The following is a 17907-nucleotide window of genomic DNA, read 5'->3' as shown; positions in this document are numbered from 1 at the left end:
CTCTCTCTCTCTCTGCCTGCCTCTCTGCCTACTTGTGAACTCTGTCTGTCAAATAAATAAATAAAATCTTTAAAAAAAAAAAAAAAGAAAGATCTCTACTTGGATTTCCCCTAGACTCTGACAATCCCTATATCCCAACCAAACCACCATCTCCATCACCAACAGAACCAGTCCCGGGTCCAGCACACACAACCCAATCCACAGAATGACTATTAAAGCCAAGCTAAGTGTTGCCTCCAGCACATAAAAGTCATTTTGTAACCACCCCTACAGGTACAACTAAGAGTTCCATTCAATAACACCCCTCTGGGGGCTTGCCACCATGCCACATTTTAAGATCAAGCCGGTGAGAACATAAGGTGAAAATGTGGTCCTGGGGAAAGTGGCTGGATATTCAGTGGAGATATCAGAAACCACTTCAGATTTCCTCTGAAATTAAGAAGCTGTATTTACTGAAGTGAAACATTTGAATCACATTCTCTTGAAGAGAGATGTTTTCAAAACAAGAATTTCTAACAAATGGGGATCCATGAAATCCCAGGGAGAAGTTGTCTGACTCAATTGTCAGAATGTGCCCATCCCCCACCCTGGTTCTGCCCATCACCCTAGACCTACTTTATTTGTAAGAGGAAGGTAACAGGGAGCAACTAACCTCTCAGGGCTATGTGACAAATGGCAAGAAGAAATCATTCTAAACCACTTCATTATCAAAAGTGCCTTCTTACCTCTGTGAGAAGGTGCTAACACTTTCGTATTCTTGGCAAAATGGAGTAAGTCGGGAGTAGGGTCACTGGGATAGGGCTGGGTTTGGGGTGAGGCAAGTTAAGACACTCACCTCAGGCACAAGACGTAAGGGGACCCCAAAAAAAAATCTCAGTAGCCAAGATAAATAACATTTTAATGCAGTGTCCATAAAAATCAAAATTAATGCCAAAAAATCCATGATAAGCGAACATCAAAGTTTCAAAAAGAGACAGAGTCTCACCCAAAAGATGCCTGACCCTACCCACTGGCCTCCCCTGATGAGAATGGGGGATGAGGGCATTTTGTCACAAAAATCAACAAGTTGGGGCACCTGGGTGGCTCAGTGGGTTAAGCCTCTGCCTTTGGCTTGGATCATGATCCTGGGGTCCTGGGATTGAGCCCCGCATCGGGCTCTCTGCTTGGCGGGGAGCCTGCTTCTCCTTCTCTCTCTGCCTGCTGCTTTGTCTACTTGTGATCTCTCTCTCTCTCAATCTGTGTCAAATAAAAAAATAAAATCTTTAAAAAAAAAAAATCAACAAGTTGACCAAACACCACTGCAAGGCCCAAACTTCCATAGACTCGACCCTAATACACACACCATAGCAGTCACGAGCAGAGACTCTGGAACGAGGCTTCTCCAGCTTGAATCAACAGGCTTAGAACAAGTGATGAAACATCTCGTGCCTGTGTCCTCATTTATAAAATGAGATTATAACAGGACCCCTCACAGGGGTCCGGGATTAAGCTAGTGTTTGGCACATGTCACCATTAAGACAGAGGGGATGGACGATCATTTGGCACCTCTCTAAATGCCTGCACACTTCACGTCATCTTCCTACCCTCCAGCAATGTCAAAGGGGATCAGTCTCCATCTGCAGCTGGTACTGAGGCTCAGAGCAGGGAAGTGACCAACCCAGGGTCCCACTGTCAGTCAGCAGACAAGGCAGAGTCCATCCTGGGTCTGCAGACAGCAAAGCACACCGGAGGCTAAGCTCAAACAAGGGCTGGTGTGGGACCCTAGGTAGATGGTAGGGCTTGGACTCCTGCTTGGCGGGTAGCCTGGGTTGAGGGAAGGCATGCCTCCCTACAAACATTTCTTGGGGAGGTAGAGGTTTGCTGGGCGGAGCAGGGCTGAGGTACGGTTGGGGCGAGGTAAAGGGAAAGATGGCTTTGGCAGACCCAGAGGACTGGAAGCTGTGGGGGGTGTCCCAGGGGTCTCCAGGCCCCCTCTCTGCCAGTGAGCTGTCTCCCAGTCAGGCTCAGGACATGTCACACACAGCACAGTTTAGTCATGGTTCCTCACACAGCCAACCAGGCAGGCCAGAGGCCTTGCTTTCCTGCAGCCTGCATGAAGCAGCAAGAGAGAGGCACGGGGCAGGAAGCTGCCCACTCCTGTTGCCTTCAAATGGAGGGAAGCCTTGGGCTAGAACAGGAGTCACAGGGCAGGGGTTCAGTCCCAGCTGGGCTGCTGCGATGCCTTCACCAAGTTATTCCCCCTCTCCGACGCCAGCTTTCTCCTCATTGAAATGGTCTTGGTGATCTCAGTTCTCCCCTCTGGCCTTTATGCACTGACCACAGAAGAGACGTGGGACATGAGTCCATGTGGACGCACTGGAGAGGTGCCTGAGTGGGCTGAGAGCCTGGGGCTGTGCATGGTGGGCCGGTGCAGAGGAGGAGTTCCCTGTCCGTGCCTGTGTGCAGGGAACCAGAGGCGGATCTACAGTAACAGCACAGGAGGGGGTTCCCAGGGAGTGCCCACGTGGGCCCCCCAAGATAGGTATCACTGCCCATCCGTGCTCCCACCCCACCTACCCTGCATAAATCCATAGCGTCATTAGAACTCTGCTTTGGGATGTATCAGAAGCACAGGGCCCAGGGCATCCAGCTCGCAGCTGCGCGCTGAAGAGTCAGCTGGGTTGCTGATGTTTGGGCAGCTAAACCAACATTGACCGTTTCCTCCCTGACTTTCTGTGGAGTGATTTGCCAACAGGTGAAACCTCAGGATATAAGATAGGATTTAGCAGCCCTCGGAGCTAAGGTGCCGCGAAGCCATTCAAGGGAAAACGGAGCAGGAAGGTGCATGGAGCTGCTCTCTAACAGGCGGGTCACAGGGAAGACTCATTGTCTTCCGTGGAGAAGCCCAGACTTGGTGACAAAGAGCTGTGATGGTGCCATTCAAGGTGGAATTCCTCCCCATTTCTCCTCAGCCTATGTGACTCTTCCTGCCTCCGTGCTGTGCACTCTGGGTAGAGGCAAACCTGTTTCCCTTCTACATCACAGGCAATGGCCCCCCAGGCCCCGGAGCTGGGGACACCTCTAAATCAGACGATACAGAGCAGAACAGCAGCTTTCCACGCATGGCTATACGTGATCTGTTTTCCTTTCCACTCGAAAGTCAGTTCCTCGCCACATGTCAGCAGATCCATACTCTCTTGCTCCTGTGTCAGCAAGGACCTGGCCTTAACCTAGAGCCCTCAGAAAGAAAAAACAAAGGCATTCTTGTTCCAAACACATAGGCAAGGTGGGGCGAGGCCTCACTTCCTCTTCCCTGCCATTTCCTGCTAACAGGAGAGCTTACAAGTTAAAAGTAAATTGAAAAGAAGAAGCTGTTGTAGAAGTTCTAGTAATATAGAAGCTCTGCTCCCTCCACAGCCTAGCGTAGCTAACCAGAAGAACTGAGCCAGACAGTTGGATTGCAGAGGAAGACCGCACTGACATACCAGGATACACCTGTTAGAATGTCTTTAAAAAAACAAGCAAACACAGATTAATTGTTGGCAAGGATGCATCCTGGCTGATGGGAATACAAGTGGTCCAGCCATTTTGGAAAGCAGCTTGGCAGTTTTTTTTAGAAAGTTGAACATATACTCACCCAGCAGTTAGGCTCCTGGGTGTTTACCCTAGGAAAATAAAAACTTACCTTCATACAAAACCTACGCCTGAATGTCTATAACAGGTGTATTCATAGCCGCCCAGACCTGGAAACAACCGAAATGGTCCTGAGCGGGTGAAAGAACAAACTCAGGTATATCCGGACAATGGGATGTTTCTCCCCAGTAAAAAGGAACACACTACTGACCCACACCGCAACCTGATGGACCTCAAAGTCTTATAGCAAGTGACAGAAGCCAGTCTCAAAAGGCTACATACTGTGTTATCCCATTTCCGTGACACTCTGGAACAGAAACTACATCAGGGGCATGAGCACCTGTGTGGTGTGACGTGGACAGGAGACAGCGATGTTACCGTCCCTTTGCTTCTGCCAACGCAGGCCCCCAAAACAGAGACCTCTGAACATGGAATGCATGACCTCGTTCCCTGCCTGCCCTGCCCAGGGGCCACACAGCCGAGGCACTCAGGATGGCCACAACCGCAACGCACCCTAGCTTCTCCACGGTCCCCCAGAGAGCCCTGTCCATACACACTCCCTCCAGCTCCCACTTCCCTCTCCTCATACCACCACATCTCACACCTCATCTGGATGCCAGGGCGAGTACCAGCTGTCCATGAAGGAGCAAGATGAGAAGGGACAGAGCTTGGTCACTACGGCTGCAGGGTCTCCTCAGGGGCTCCTCAGGGCATGAGACTTCCCACGGGGTCTGCCTCGAGCTCCTGAGGGCCAGTGTTCCCGAGAGAGCTCTGATCTCCCTCTGAGCTCAGCAGCACAGCAGAACCCTCTGCGAGACAGCCCTTCCCAAGGCCCTCCGTGTACGCTGAGCAGACACCATGCGGCAGCTGCAACATCGGGCTGTACCTTCCTAGGGGCAGGAAGGAGCCAGATCTGGGGTGGCGGGTAAGAGAAGCACCCCCCACCTGTCTCTGCAGCTGACAACTGACCAAAAGAGGACCAGACATGCAACTGCGGACAATGGGTCCCCAAGAGAAAGAGGTCATGGGTAGCATGTGGAAAGGGATGTTCCTCCTGCCTCTCCCCATCCTGCTGTGGCTGCTACTCCAAAGGGCTTCACGAACGTCACGGCCCCATCTGCACAGGCCAGGGCCAGCCAAAGAGCTGGAACAGGGTGGTAAGCAGGAAACAAGATCAGTGCAAGCAGGCAGGCTCTCCGGAGAGGGGAAGGGAGCCCAGGAAATCATGGTGCAGCTAAGTCAAGAAGGACCTGGAGAGTAGGCTGGCATGGACATGGTGTTCTAGATAATGAGAAGATCTTGAAGGTGTGGGAGAAGAGATAAAACAGATTCTAGAAATAAATAGATTCTATATAAACAAATTATAGAAAAGTTATTCCTGGCTGGCACTAAGCCAGGCCCGGAGCCGGGAGAAACGAGAAGCAAGAAGAGCCGGGGCCTCAAGTACACCCCAGGTATAGGCAAGGAACACTCTGGCCACGAGGGTCATGGAAATACAGAGGCAAAGGGACATCTAAGAGAAGCTGACGGCATTAAGAATGGCTCAGTGCATCTAGAAATAGAGCAATCTGCACCAGCCCAGGCCACACACCAGAACCCCCCAGTGGGGCCTTGCTCCTTGAAGAGGACCACTTCATTGGTCTGGGTGGGGCCCCGGCAAGCGTGTTTCTACAAGGTCTCAGGTGTTTTCGATGCATCCCCAGGAGAGGCAAGCGGCCTGGGAAGAAGTCGAAAGGCCCTGGAGGAGTGCCTCGCTTAAGAATCCCTGAGCAAGGGGGCGCCTGGGTGGCTCAGGGGGTTAAAGCCTCTGCCTTCGGCTCAGGTCATGATCTCAGGGTCCTGGGATCGAGCCCCACATCAGGCTCTCTGTTCCACAGAGAGCCTGCTTCCTCCTCTCTCTCTCTGCCTGCCTCTCTTTCTACTTGTGATCTCTGTCAAATAAAGAAATAAAATCTTTAAAAAAAAAAAAAAAAGAATCCCTGAGCAAGGTGATCCCAGAGCTGTGAGTGGAGGCCAGATGAGCTCCTGGGCTGACTGTGAGCTGGCAGGGGCCAAGGGTGCCAGGCCCACCAGCAGGCCAGCTCAGGATGCGTGGGAATGGGACCTCTGAGTCTGCCTCTGTGGCAGCCTTAATTCCCTAATAAGACCATCACCACCCTGAGCTTGGAGTTTTGGGCCGGACCTGACTCACTGCATCCCCACCCAGCTCCAAGGGCAGACCCAGAGCAGCCTCAGACAGATCTGATTCAAATCCTAGCTCTACCTCTCCCTAGCCTTCTGCCTTCGTGACTTACAGTCTCTGAGCCTCCATGCATACACCTGTAAAATGGGAGGAATATCTTCTCACCAGACTGTGGAAAGAATTAAGCATATGAATATATGTGAGAGGCCATCCTGCACAGGCTAGATGTCTGCAGAATGCCCACACATCTTGCCTTGTGGCTCACAGCACCCCGACCCCGACTCCACACATGTCCCACCCTAGCCCGCTCCCTTTGTGTGTGTTGTTGCCTCCAGGCTCCTGAAATCTGCCTGCCCTTCCTGGAGGAGCCTAAGGCCAGATAGCTCTGTGTGTGTGTGCTCTGGAGCCTTGGTCACTTTTTAGGGTCCAGCCCCAAAGCCAAGGCAAGCTGGACCCCACCCTAGACCTGGCTTCTCTTCTGTATCAGCCCACCCCTGGCCTGTCTGCCAACAGTGTCCTATCTCAGATTTTCTCACAACGAGGCACTGGTTTGAAAGGAGAGCAGGATATTTGGTGGATTAAATCGAGGCTTCAGAAGTATGTCCTGGGATTCGCAGAGACAAAGCTAGAAGTGGTGAGTTGGCCATCTTAAAGATAAAAAGTGGGAAACAGGAGCGGGAGTGCGTTCCCCAACAGCCAGCTCCAGGGCGAGTACAAGAGCATGGGTAGTGGCAAGCGTCCCTGCAGACAGTGGCTGATGGGATAGCAGAACAAGTAGTGTTAGAGGTTCCCTGAGAGCCTTGACACCCAGTTCCAGCGCAAGGACCAGCAGCCGCCTGGGTGCTGCCCCAAGTCCTCTTCAGTTAGCAAGTGTCCGCACCTCCTCCATCAGCCGAGGGCAGAAAGCTCCCACTGGCAGAGAACAGCAGAGCCCACCCACAAGCCTACATCCTGTCTCAAATGACTGGGTTATTTCCAGAATTTGAGGAACACCCCCATGAAGACTAAGATGGGGACTCTGATTGGCAGGAACTGGGCGGTTTGCACCTGCCCCGACCATTGTAACTTCCTTTTTCTGATTCCAGGCCAAGCACTCCCATTTAGCATACACCTCTGTGGTTTGTGCAACAGTAACAGAATGTAGGAACTCGCCAGGTCCTGCAGGAGGGTCCCTGGTTTTGTATTTCGGTATGTGCACTGACTTCCACATTGCCCGAAATAGCCAGGGAGCAGTTCCCCTGGCCAGACCCTCCAAGCTTAGCTGCAACCGAGCTGTCACCGTCTGCACAAAGACATGGGCTAGAGACAGCAAAAGGAACAAGAGACCCAGCCCCCGTCATTGGGGAGCCGCTCCGCTGCTAGTCTGTGGCTTGCTCTCCAACCTAAGAAGGGCAGGTCAAGTGTACATGGCCATCCCTGGATGAGCATCTGCTGGCAGAGCTGTCCGTGATCTCTAATCTTAGAAAAATTGTAAGGTAGATATCGTTATCCCCGTGACATAGAGGCAGAAAGCAAGCCACAGAGAATTGACATGCAGAGAAAACTGGGAACTTGTCTGAACTCAAACTGCTAATAAGCATCAGAATCAAGGACAAACCCGGACTTTTCTGACTTCGAAGCCCTTCACCCTCCTCCACCAGTCCAGGCTGGCCCGACACAGTCAGCAACAGCGGGGAGAATATATGTAGCTGGAAGCTCTTACTGCCAACAGCCCCGAAGGGGTTCCCCAGCTGGATCTGCGAAGATGCTGCTGGTCCCTGGCCGGAGGTCTGGTGCCCGGTCTTCTGTGTGGCCTGGCCAGGACAGGGTGATCTCACCATCCCCAGAGGCAAGAGCTGACCTCTGGGAACCACAGAGGCTGACAGTTCACGAGCCTGGGCACAATGTGGCCACCCGCTGGCTGGCCCTCTGGGGCTGCCACCTGCAGCCCACCCAGCATCAACACTCAGCCTCCAGAACGAGCTGCGAAACTGGGGCTCCTTACAGCTTTCTCTGTGTGGCCGGTTGTCGGATTAGTAAACAGGGAAGGAGTGAACCACCCTTGGTCCACACCCTGGCCTTGAAAGCTGACACTCAGGGGTGCAACAGGCGTGGGCTCCCCCGGGCCTGCCTCCCCGCAGAGGGCGGGCAACCCATCTCATCCATTTGGGTACTTTTTTGAGGTTCCTTGCCTCCTTCTGATCCTCCTCAGTGCCATTCTCGCATTTCCTGTGCAGGTAGAACTAGGTTTGGGTAAGAAATTATTTCCGACACAACCAGAAACTTACTAGGCTGTAGGATGCTCATTCTGGTTAAACACTTATCCAGGGGTGAGAAGAGAAATGTGAATCCTCTGAACATGAAGCTGATTTGAAAAGTAAAACTTCATCGGCAGACACCCTTCCGGAGCCTTATTCCGGGTGCTTCGTGTTACGGGTGGGGAAGTGAGTCGCCTGCACCCCTGAGTGTCTGCTTTCTCCCACTCTGTTCAACTGTCTCCCACTCACCCCACAGCGGCAGACCGTGGAGCACAGCTCCATCACGGCACTCCCTTGCTCCAGTGTCTTCAATGGTCCCCGTGTTCTCAAGGAGCACTCCCAAGCTCTTGGCCCTCAGTGACATGGCCCAACCTCCTACCTTGCTTCACTTCTCACTGCACCTCCAATGCAGTCTGGACAAATGAACTGTCCACTCATAATCTGATCCTTCACCTTTACTCAGGATTCTCTCCTTGGGATGCCCCTCCTTCAGCTCCACATAACCCTTCCAAACACAGCTCCTGGCTGCCTCCGTGGCCAGGCATCCCCGATGCCACAACTGAGAAATAACCCTCTTCTCTCCAACTTCCAAACTCCTCCCGCCACTGAGCCACCTTATGATTAGAAAGTAGTCACTACCAGCCCATAATGAAGAGGGAGAGCGAGGCTCTTGCTCACAGAGTCCAAGAACGAATCTTGCGGATGAAGGAGAGTGAGCAAACTGATAGAATTGTTTTGAGCAAGGAAAGAGCAAAAGATCTCAGGAGTGAGAGGGTCGCAAACAAGCAAGTTGCCACTGAGGGCTTTTGTGGTTGGTCTTTTATTGAAAAGTGACCAAGGAACTTAAATCTTGTTAAAGTCTCTACCACTGATAGGACCATTGAGTAAGGACTGCGGTAACATCTTTAATGGCTTACTTCTTCTTTACTGCTTGGTCATTCTTTGTGGTCACAATGTGACCCACCTACCACTGACTCCCAGGGCAGGGTGGTCTGATTTGTTCTCTTAACTCTGGTTGTGTTAGGCTTCAGCATTTCTGGGATTTGGGGTGAGCCTGATCATGTGGTCCCCTACATGAGCCTAGTCACTAGTCCCCTACCTATCCCTTCCTCCCTAGCTCCCCTTCCCCGCCTTACTCAATGACAGCACTTGCCAGTCTCCAATCCTACACGCACACTACAGATCTCACTTAGTAATTACACCAGGTGCTCAGGATTATGATCACCTCTAGGTCCAGGTGAAAGGGGGAGCCTGGTAGCCAAAGCCACTTGTGCTGGGACACTATGTGTGGAGTCAAGCAGAATAAAAGTGAGCACTTCATAATTCCCAAATCTATCAACACCTTCTGCCTGTAAGAACTGGGGTGCCCATCACTTTCTTCCCTGTGTGATCATTAGTCATGAATACACTTTATCTTCCTCTTCCCTGTATTTCCTCCACTCCAGGTTTCTATCAATTATAAAATGACACAATTATTTAATTACATGGGAGGAGGGGATCCTCACATTAAAGACACATGTCAAAATTGAGACTATTCAGACACCTTAAATTGTGCCGGGGGAAGAAGTATTTCTTGGAACCAAGGTGATGTTTTCGAGGGGAGAGTCTGCGAGAGATCCCGTCTGCAAGAGGAAGCAGTGGAATCACTGGGGGGGGACTTGCCCCCCATTAATTTACATAATTAAATGTTTCCTGGAGGCAGGTATGTGAAAAGGAAAACTAAAAGTTACCAGGCTCTGTGTACTGATTGCAAAGTATTGCCCTGCTTTGTTTGGTTGGTTTTTTTCCCCCTTTTGGTTATATGGACTTCTGCCCATCCCCACCGGATTCCCCTGGTTCTTTACTCACCCTTCGTTCCCTACAAGGATGACGGCGGTCCCTCCTTCCCACCGCACTCCCACACCCACCCCTGCAGCTGCTGCACATACGCTGGATGCAGGGACGCAGGTGAGAGCCTCACACACTCACGCACCCGTGGAGGAGGTGGACAACGCCACCCAACCCAGTAAAGGGGTGGTCTGCATGCTCTGGCAGAAACACAGAAGGAGGGATCATTGGGCCCTGCCTTTAGTACGTCCATCTCCCAGCCTGCTGCCCCTCGCGCCTCCATCTGTTCCACACCCAAAGAGTGGGAGGAGGAAGCCCATGGGTTCACTGCAGCGCGCTTCGACCTTACTAACTCTTGATATGTTCTGCCCAACCTCCCTAACAGTTTCTTCACGTATGCATCTTTATCTCTTTGTATCCTTTAAAAAGCCATATCCAAGTGCTACTTGGGTGATACTATTATTACTATTGTTATTGTTATTATTATCATGTTAAAAACACAAAGATCAACAGATAAGTCCCTTTTCTTCTGCATGTTACTTTTCATGTTGAAGCATATTTGACTTATAACTGATGTATAAACCGTTTCATTGTATCAATCACCTATCATCATATCATAAACATAGTCTATGTTGCCTTTTCCCTTAAGTTATCAGGTTTAATGACCAAGAAGCGTGCTCTTGCTCTATTGCCTGTAATTTACTCTCTCGCTCCCTAATCACGGGATGCTTGGGGTGTCCCGGTTGCTATTATGGGCAATGCTGGGATAAAAAGGATCCCCACGCAATCTTTTTGTTTCCTGTGAATCATCAGGGAAGATGAATTTTCAAAAATAGGATTAACTATTTGCTAAAGGGAAAGAGCAGTTTCCAAACTTCTGCCAAACCTTGATTATTTCTCTCCAGAAGTGTTTCCTCAACTCATGGTGGTGGTAGCAGCTAATTCAAACGGCACAGGCTTTAAGTTCAAATCCCAGCTGAGTCATTTACTGTCTGAGGATGAAGGACCTTACTTCTCTGAGCCTCCATTTCCTCATCTGTAAAATGGGAGTAATGAAACTGAGCTCATTGTGGGGATTAAAAAAGATGGCAAATACCAGGACCCTGCCCAGTGTCCGGTTTATTTTAAGTACTAAATCCTTTCCTCTTACCCTTCATACTTTCTTTCTCCCTGGAATTATTTGGGACAAGTGGCTTTTCACCTCCCTGGTTTCCCATCCTTCTTGAACTGTATTTCCCACAAAAGCCTCTGGCCATGGAACATGAAATACCTCTGAACGGTACTGCCCAGAAGAAATACCAAGCCAGCCACGAATTCAGACCACGTGCATAACTTAAAATTGTTCTGGTAGCCACATTTAAAAAGTAGAAGTAAAGAGCTGGAATTAATTAAGCCATTTACTCAAATATATTTTTATTTAACCCAGTATCTCCAAAATATTATCATTTCAATATGCAATCAATATTTTTAAGTATCAATTAGATATTTCACTTCACATTTCTTTTTCTTGTTGTTTGAAACATCTTTGATATCTGATGTGCATTTTACACTACAGCACATCTCAGTTTAGGCTGGCCATATTTCAGGTGTGGTCAGAGGCTTCTGTGTTAGATAGCACAGGTGCAGACTTGGAGACCTAAGCTTCCTACAGGTGTGCAAATGCTTCGGGCCATCGGCCAAAGGCTTAAGAGTGTTGCCTGGAAAATCATTTCAGGTGCAAAATGCACATGTGTTTTGATAGTTTGCATAACAAATGGAAATAGATGCATGTCCTCACTTGGAAATAAATAAATAAATGTAAATAAATAAATTTTAAAAAGCTCTATAGTGTGACTCAAGAACTCTAAGGAGCTCACCTTTTTTCTCTCCCTCCTGCACAGGATATCCGCCCCTTGCCCCCCAGACGAACAAGCTGGCTTGCTTTCCTACTGTGAAGGTCACATGGGGACAGGGGGTGCCGAAACTTCATTTCTACACTTGGTGTCTAATATACATCTCTACCTTTGTCTGTTCAAACCTTTATCCTGGAATAACCATCACTTTGCACATATGTTCTTTCTGCCCATGACCTAGCTCAAAATAGGACGATTCCATTCTCCCTGTTGCTCTGGAGTCATCAACTTCCCTCTCCCACACACTACACTTAAAACATCATCAAATCTCATACTCAGAAAGTATCTAGAATCTCAGCACTCTGATCACTTCTCATTATCTCTACTATCACTTTGGGAAGAGCCAACAATACATCTAGCCTGAATTAGTACAACATCCTTTTAACTGATAGTCTTGCTTCTTCCTTTGCTACCCATAGAACAGCTTAAATGATTCTTCTTTAAAATGCAAGCATGCATCAGCGAGTGCAAAACACATATTTTTAGTGACAATTAAAATGATATAAAAATACACACCACTTAGGAATAACGCTAAACAAAATATACACTATTTTATAAGGAAAATTATAAAACTTATTTAAATATTTAAAAGAACATCTAAATAAATGATACAAACCATGTTCATGAATTGGAGAAGTCATTTTCATAAAGATGGTATAGCTCTCCAAATTGCATTTTCAGTCAAACCTAAACATAGCTTTTTTGTAGAGTCTGATAAACTGTTTCTAAAATTCATATGAAGGAAGAACATACCAAGAATGACAAGACAGAATGGAAGAAGAAGAAAAAAAAATAGATTCTTTTCAGATATCAAAATCTGTTATAAGCCTAGAATTAATCATATCATATAGTACTGTCAAAGAGATAAACAGACAGACAGTACTGAGAGCCCAGAAACAGAACTTCATATACATGACAAGGTGATTCACAACAGAGTGGGTGTAGATAAGTGGCTGAAGAATGGCCTTTTTATTTTTTAATTTTTTTTTAATTTTTATTTTTGAGAGAGAGAGAGAGAGAGTGACCACAAGCAGAGAGAGAGGGGCAGAGGGAGAAGCAGACTCCCCATCGAGCAGGGAACATGATGCGGGGCTCAATCCCAGGACCCTGGGATCATGACCTGAGCCTAAGGCAGACGCTCAACCAACTGAGCCACCCAGGTGCCTAAGAATGGCCTTTTTAAGTAATATAGCTAACATTTTTGGTTATCCATATGGGAAAAACAAAATAAAATAAAACGTTACCCTTTATCTCACATCATACAGAAAAATCATTTTTAGATGAGGGATTTCTACATGTAAAAGGCAAAATTATAAAAGAAAATAATAATGTAAGAGAATAATTTTATGACTTCATAGTGGAGAAGAATTTCTTAGATAATACACGTATATCATAAAAGAACATATGGATAAATGAAGCTCATTTGAGATTAAGAAATCTGATCGTTAGCAGAAATTGCCAAGAATGTAATGAGACAAGGCACAAACAAGAGTAAAATATAATATATATATCTGACAAAGGATTAATATCCAAATATGTATCAAATTATAGAAAATCAGTTGGGTAAAGAAGACAGATGATGCCAACAAGAAACGGACAAAAGATTTGAACAGGAAAAGGGATCCACAATGGCCAATAAGCATATAAAGAGATGCCCAACCTTAGTAATTCAGGAAATGCAAATTAAAAGCCTAGGTAGATTTTCATTTTCACTAGATCGGCAAAAATTAAAACTTCAGCATATCAAATGTTGGTGAAGATATAGAGCCACAGAAACTTTTACGGATTGCTGATGGGTGGGTAAAATGGTGCAGCTGGTTCAGAAAAGCAATCTGGTATCATCCAGTGAGGGTGAAGATTGTAAACCTACCAGTTCCACTTTCGGGGCTTATACCTTAGGGAATTCTTGCGCACTTACCCTGGGATATATGTGCAAGGGGCGTCCTAGCAATACCTAACAAGTGCTGGAGCTCCTAACAGCTTATAATAGAAAAACAAGAACAAAAACCTAAAAAAATCCCGGTGTCCACCAGAATTAACTTGGGGACATATACTGAGATATATGTATATATCACAGAGTATTATACAGCAAGCAATAAGCATGAATGAATCAGAAGCACATGCAACAGTACAAAGGCATTCCGGAACCATACTGTGGAGCAAATGAAGCACGTCTTAAAAGACTTAAAAAATTCCTACTTACAAAGTCCAAAAAACATGCAAAACTAAGTAACACGTATTTAGCAATTCAAACATATGAGGTAAAATTAGAAAGAAAAGCAAGGGACCAATAATCCCCAAATTCTGGACAACCATGTTCTCTGACAGGAGAGGGAGAGGCGAAGCCTATGAAGGACCTCAAAGACGCCGGTGATTAAAAAAAAACAAAAACATGGGCGCCTGGGTGGCTCAGTGGGTTAAAGCCTCTGCCTTCGGCTCAGGTCATGATCTCAGGGTCCTGGGATCGAGACCCGCATCAGGTTCTCTGCTCAGTGGGGATCCTGCTCCCCCCCCTCTCTCTGCCTGCCTCTCTGCCTACTTGTGATCTCTGTCAAATAAATAAAATTAAATTAAAATTTAAAAAATAAACAAAAACAAAAACACTTAGGTGATATTTCTTATACCCTATACACTGTTTCTAAATTTTCTTTTCTACCTACTCACCATTTAGAAGCACCCTGTCTGGGGAGAACAGCCCAGATCCTCACACTGAACAGGAAGGCCCTCCCTCACCTGACCCCGTGGCATCCCTCTCTCGCCAGGTCACTGGCCTGTCCTCACCACTCTCTACCCCGCTGTTCTCCCCCCAGGCCCCCACCAGGCCTCCTGCAAGGCACCTTGACGTTCTCTATTCCCCTGCCCCAGAATGCTTCTCAAAAATCACAGGGCTCAGACCCTCCCTTCCTTCATGGCTCCACCCAGAAGGTACATAGGTTTCCAGCCTCCTGACCCCCCACTCCCAACCCCCTGCTCCCCATCCCAATGCAGCCCACGGCACCAAGCACCACTGGCCCCATCTGCTGCCCCAGATGCCTTTAACAGTGCTGGGAGGAAATGGCTTTAGATAAATATTTCTCAAATAATTAAATGGAAAATTTTGCAGGATATCATGTCAACATCAAAATACCCCTGAAAAGAGTAATACATAAAATCCCGAGTTGCTGGATTAGCTCCTTGTCACTTGAGAGAAGCGGGGACAAAGGATGAGTTCAGTGTTCTATAAGGTACAATTTCAGGAGAGAAAAGCAAATTCTCTGTGAGACAGGCGGTCCTGCTTATTCAGAAAATATTGGCATTTCTAAGGTTTGTTGTGATGATTCACATGAAGAAAGGGAGGCCTAAAGAGGCCCTTACTTACCAGACCCCCAGGAATGACCACCAGACCAGGACAAAGCTAGCTCTCTTGGTCCCCGGGAAGCGGCCCTCACAGCTCAGCACCCTTCAGAGGCCTGTGGGGTTCTGGGCAGAGGAGCCTTACAGTCAGCCTCCTCTCTTCAACCCTGGGATTTAGCACAGACAGGCCCACGTCCAGCCTCTCCCACATGTAGCATGTCACCTTCCTTAGCAGAACCTTGAGAAAGGACTTGACCTGAGGTAGGAGGATGTGAAGGGAGCTGGAGCCCAGCCCAGCTCGGCAAACTCCAATAGTGACAGACACCCCAGCAGACCCATGCTTTCGAGTGGCCCCCGCCACCTGTACCACCCACCCAGCACACACTTTCTGCTCATCAGCCCACCTCCTATCCCACATCCACAAGCCCAGACCAGGCACTGGTGGCCACATGGACTCCCATGCCAGCTCTCCAGGAGACAGCCAGTAGGCCCCTCCCTGATAGACAGGACCTCCATGCCCACCTCAGGCCCAGCGTGGCCTGGCCACGAACAAGATGACCTACCCAGAGGTGTGGTGGTCAGGGCCTGCCGACGTCAGGTGACATGGGTGCCCCCAGATTCAGCCCAAGCCCCTCAGGCCTGGGGGAAGAGGATCCGCCAGCATTGTTAGTCTTCAACAATGTTTCAATATGAATCATTTGAGCTGCGTTTCTGCTCATTTCCTGGAGAAAGCAGAAGTGGAGAGTCAGCAGATGACCCAGACAGTAACACAACTGCCTGAGCTCTGGTGGATGACTCGGGCCCTGCGGGAAGGCCCCTTAGGGTAGGGTGCTCAGTGGTCAAGCAGTGCTGGCTGGAGTCGAGGACAAAGGAAAAGCTAGTGAGGAGTGGACACAGAATTTAGCCCTGTGCTGTCCAGCTGGACCTCCCCCTTGAACCTCTGGTAAAATACAGACAATAGTGGTGCTTGGGTGAGTTTAGTCAGAGATGTGTCTAACGGGCCTCCATGACATTGCATGGGGTCATCTGCCTCTTCTCACTTGGGTCCAGAGAGAGCTCTCCACTTGGAGTCCTTCCTCCTCCATCCTCAGACCTAAGTTGTACTACGAACCAACGGAGTCCTCCAAGGCTAGATGGCCAGCTGTGGGTAACATTGAAGTCATGATGAAGGAAGACTTTAAATAATAGGATGGACTTCTTTGAAACTCAGCAACATGGTGCTCTTTCCCTCAGGTTTATTAGCTTGAGTCATTTCCTATCAGCCCTCCACAACACCGTCCATGTAACATCAGCCAGCATGTCCACCCAAGCACACAACCTCTCCATGCCCCATAAGCAGAAGGGGTGGGTAGCATGAATGTCTGACTGGTACAAGCTAGCACATCGCCCATTCCTAGCTCATAACCAACTGGCCATTCATAAGCAACTATAAGTGAGGGGCACATCCTTTATTACGGGAGGCAGCAAGGCTCTGATATTAGTTCAAAAATGAAAACACAGTTATAACAAAACTCAACTCTTGCCAGGGCAAATTTGCCAGGAGACAGCAGCCAAAATGGGAGACCCTGTCCAGCAGAAGACGAAGGCAACATGCCCCCACTGATCCCAGGCCCAGTCACCAGCATCCTTACGTAAGCTTTCATTTCTCATCCACTGTCCATGGGTACAAAGGAAGCCACACTTGAAGCTGGAAACCCAGAAGCACAGGAGGGGTATCTGGGGTCACCCAGAGACAGGCCACAGTGCCTACACCAGCACCAGAATCATCTTGTCAGGCCAAAACGGACTCCAATATTTTTTAAAGCAACTAATTAACATACTCCTTATACTATATCCAAGGCCCATGATGCTATATACTGTGTACCACTGTGGGAAGAGAAATGTTAATTTTCTTGGTGGCTGGGACAAGACTCTTTCCCAGAGAGAGACCTACTTTTGTCGACTGAAGAGAATATGTTGTTAGAGGCTTAGCTCCTGGTTTGAAAATCTTGATTGAAATTTCCACTACTGTATTAACACAGTCAACATCTTTACGTTGTTTCTTATTTGTGGGGAGAAATGACTATGATGTCTTAGGGACAAATCAAGTAATATTTGCCAGTGGGTTTTTAAACACTAGAAAGAGCTGTACAAATACGAGTTATTATTGAGACACTTGGTCATGCTCAGACACTGAAGCAGTCAGGAACTATGAACTGCTCATGTACGTGTATATTTTTATTGAGGGGAAATGTGAGACTCTGTGATTTTTTCTAAAATGTTCAAAAATAGCTATTATACTTCTGCTTCCATTTGTAACAACGTAACTGTTATAGAACATACCCTCCCACTGAAAGTAACTCTAAATATGTAAGACAACAGTTTCCCTGCACTGAAGAGCAGGCAGCAGAACACTATAGTCCTTAAGATAAAAATAACACAATAGGCGAGCCCCACAGTTGTCCTGACTTCTTCCTATGGCTACTTCCTGGCAAGGTGCAGGCGAGCAGAGGTCCAGGGGCAATAATCTCCTTGAAATAAAAATGCAGAAGATGGAAGGGGCTAGAATGTTCAGGGCAGAGTCCTGAGAGGAGTGTGTTTTGTGGGAACTCATTATGTGTGTCCTTGGCCATGGGTCACCTGTGCATGCATGGGGTAAGACTCCAAAAGACCTAGATAACCTGCTCCAAGGCTGAGAACCGAACAGAAGTAGCAGAGATTGGGCAGTGTTACAAAGGTCTGAGTTACATCCCATTCAGATTGGAAAGACCTCTTTGAGTATATGGAGAATTCATCTTACACTCCAGAAAGGCCACACAGAGGAGAAAGAACCATACACTAAAGT

General features: G+C 48.1%; 1 protein-coding gene across 1 annotated transcript in view; it reads right to left on the bottom strand.

Annotated features, from left to right (window-relative positions):
• The window catches only part of LOC111145192 (WDFY family member 4), a 293576-nt gene extending 278226 nt beyond the window's left edge, over positions 1-15350 (bottom strand). Inside the window, exon 1 of the mRNA XM_022499912.1 lies at positions 15109-15350. The gene's annotated coding sequence lies outside the window, so the exon portion shown is untranslated. The remainder of the gene's footprint in view (positions 1-15108) is intronic.
• Between the last annotated feature and the right edge of the window lie 2557 nt (positions 15351-17907).

Source organism: Enhydra lutris, unplaced genomic scaffold (genome assembly GCF_002288905.1).
Source record: "Enhydra lutris kenyoni isolate GAN:26980312 unplaced genomic scaffold, ASM228890v2 scaffoldscaffold12, whole genome shotgun sequence".
NCBI classification, from domain to species: Eukaryota; Metazoa; Chordata; class Mammalia; order Carnivora; family Mustelidae; genus Enhydra; species Enhydra lutris.
This window is presented reverse-complemented; position numbering and strand designations above follow the sequence as displayed.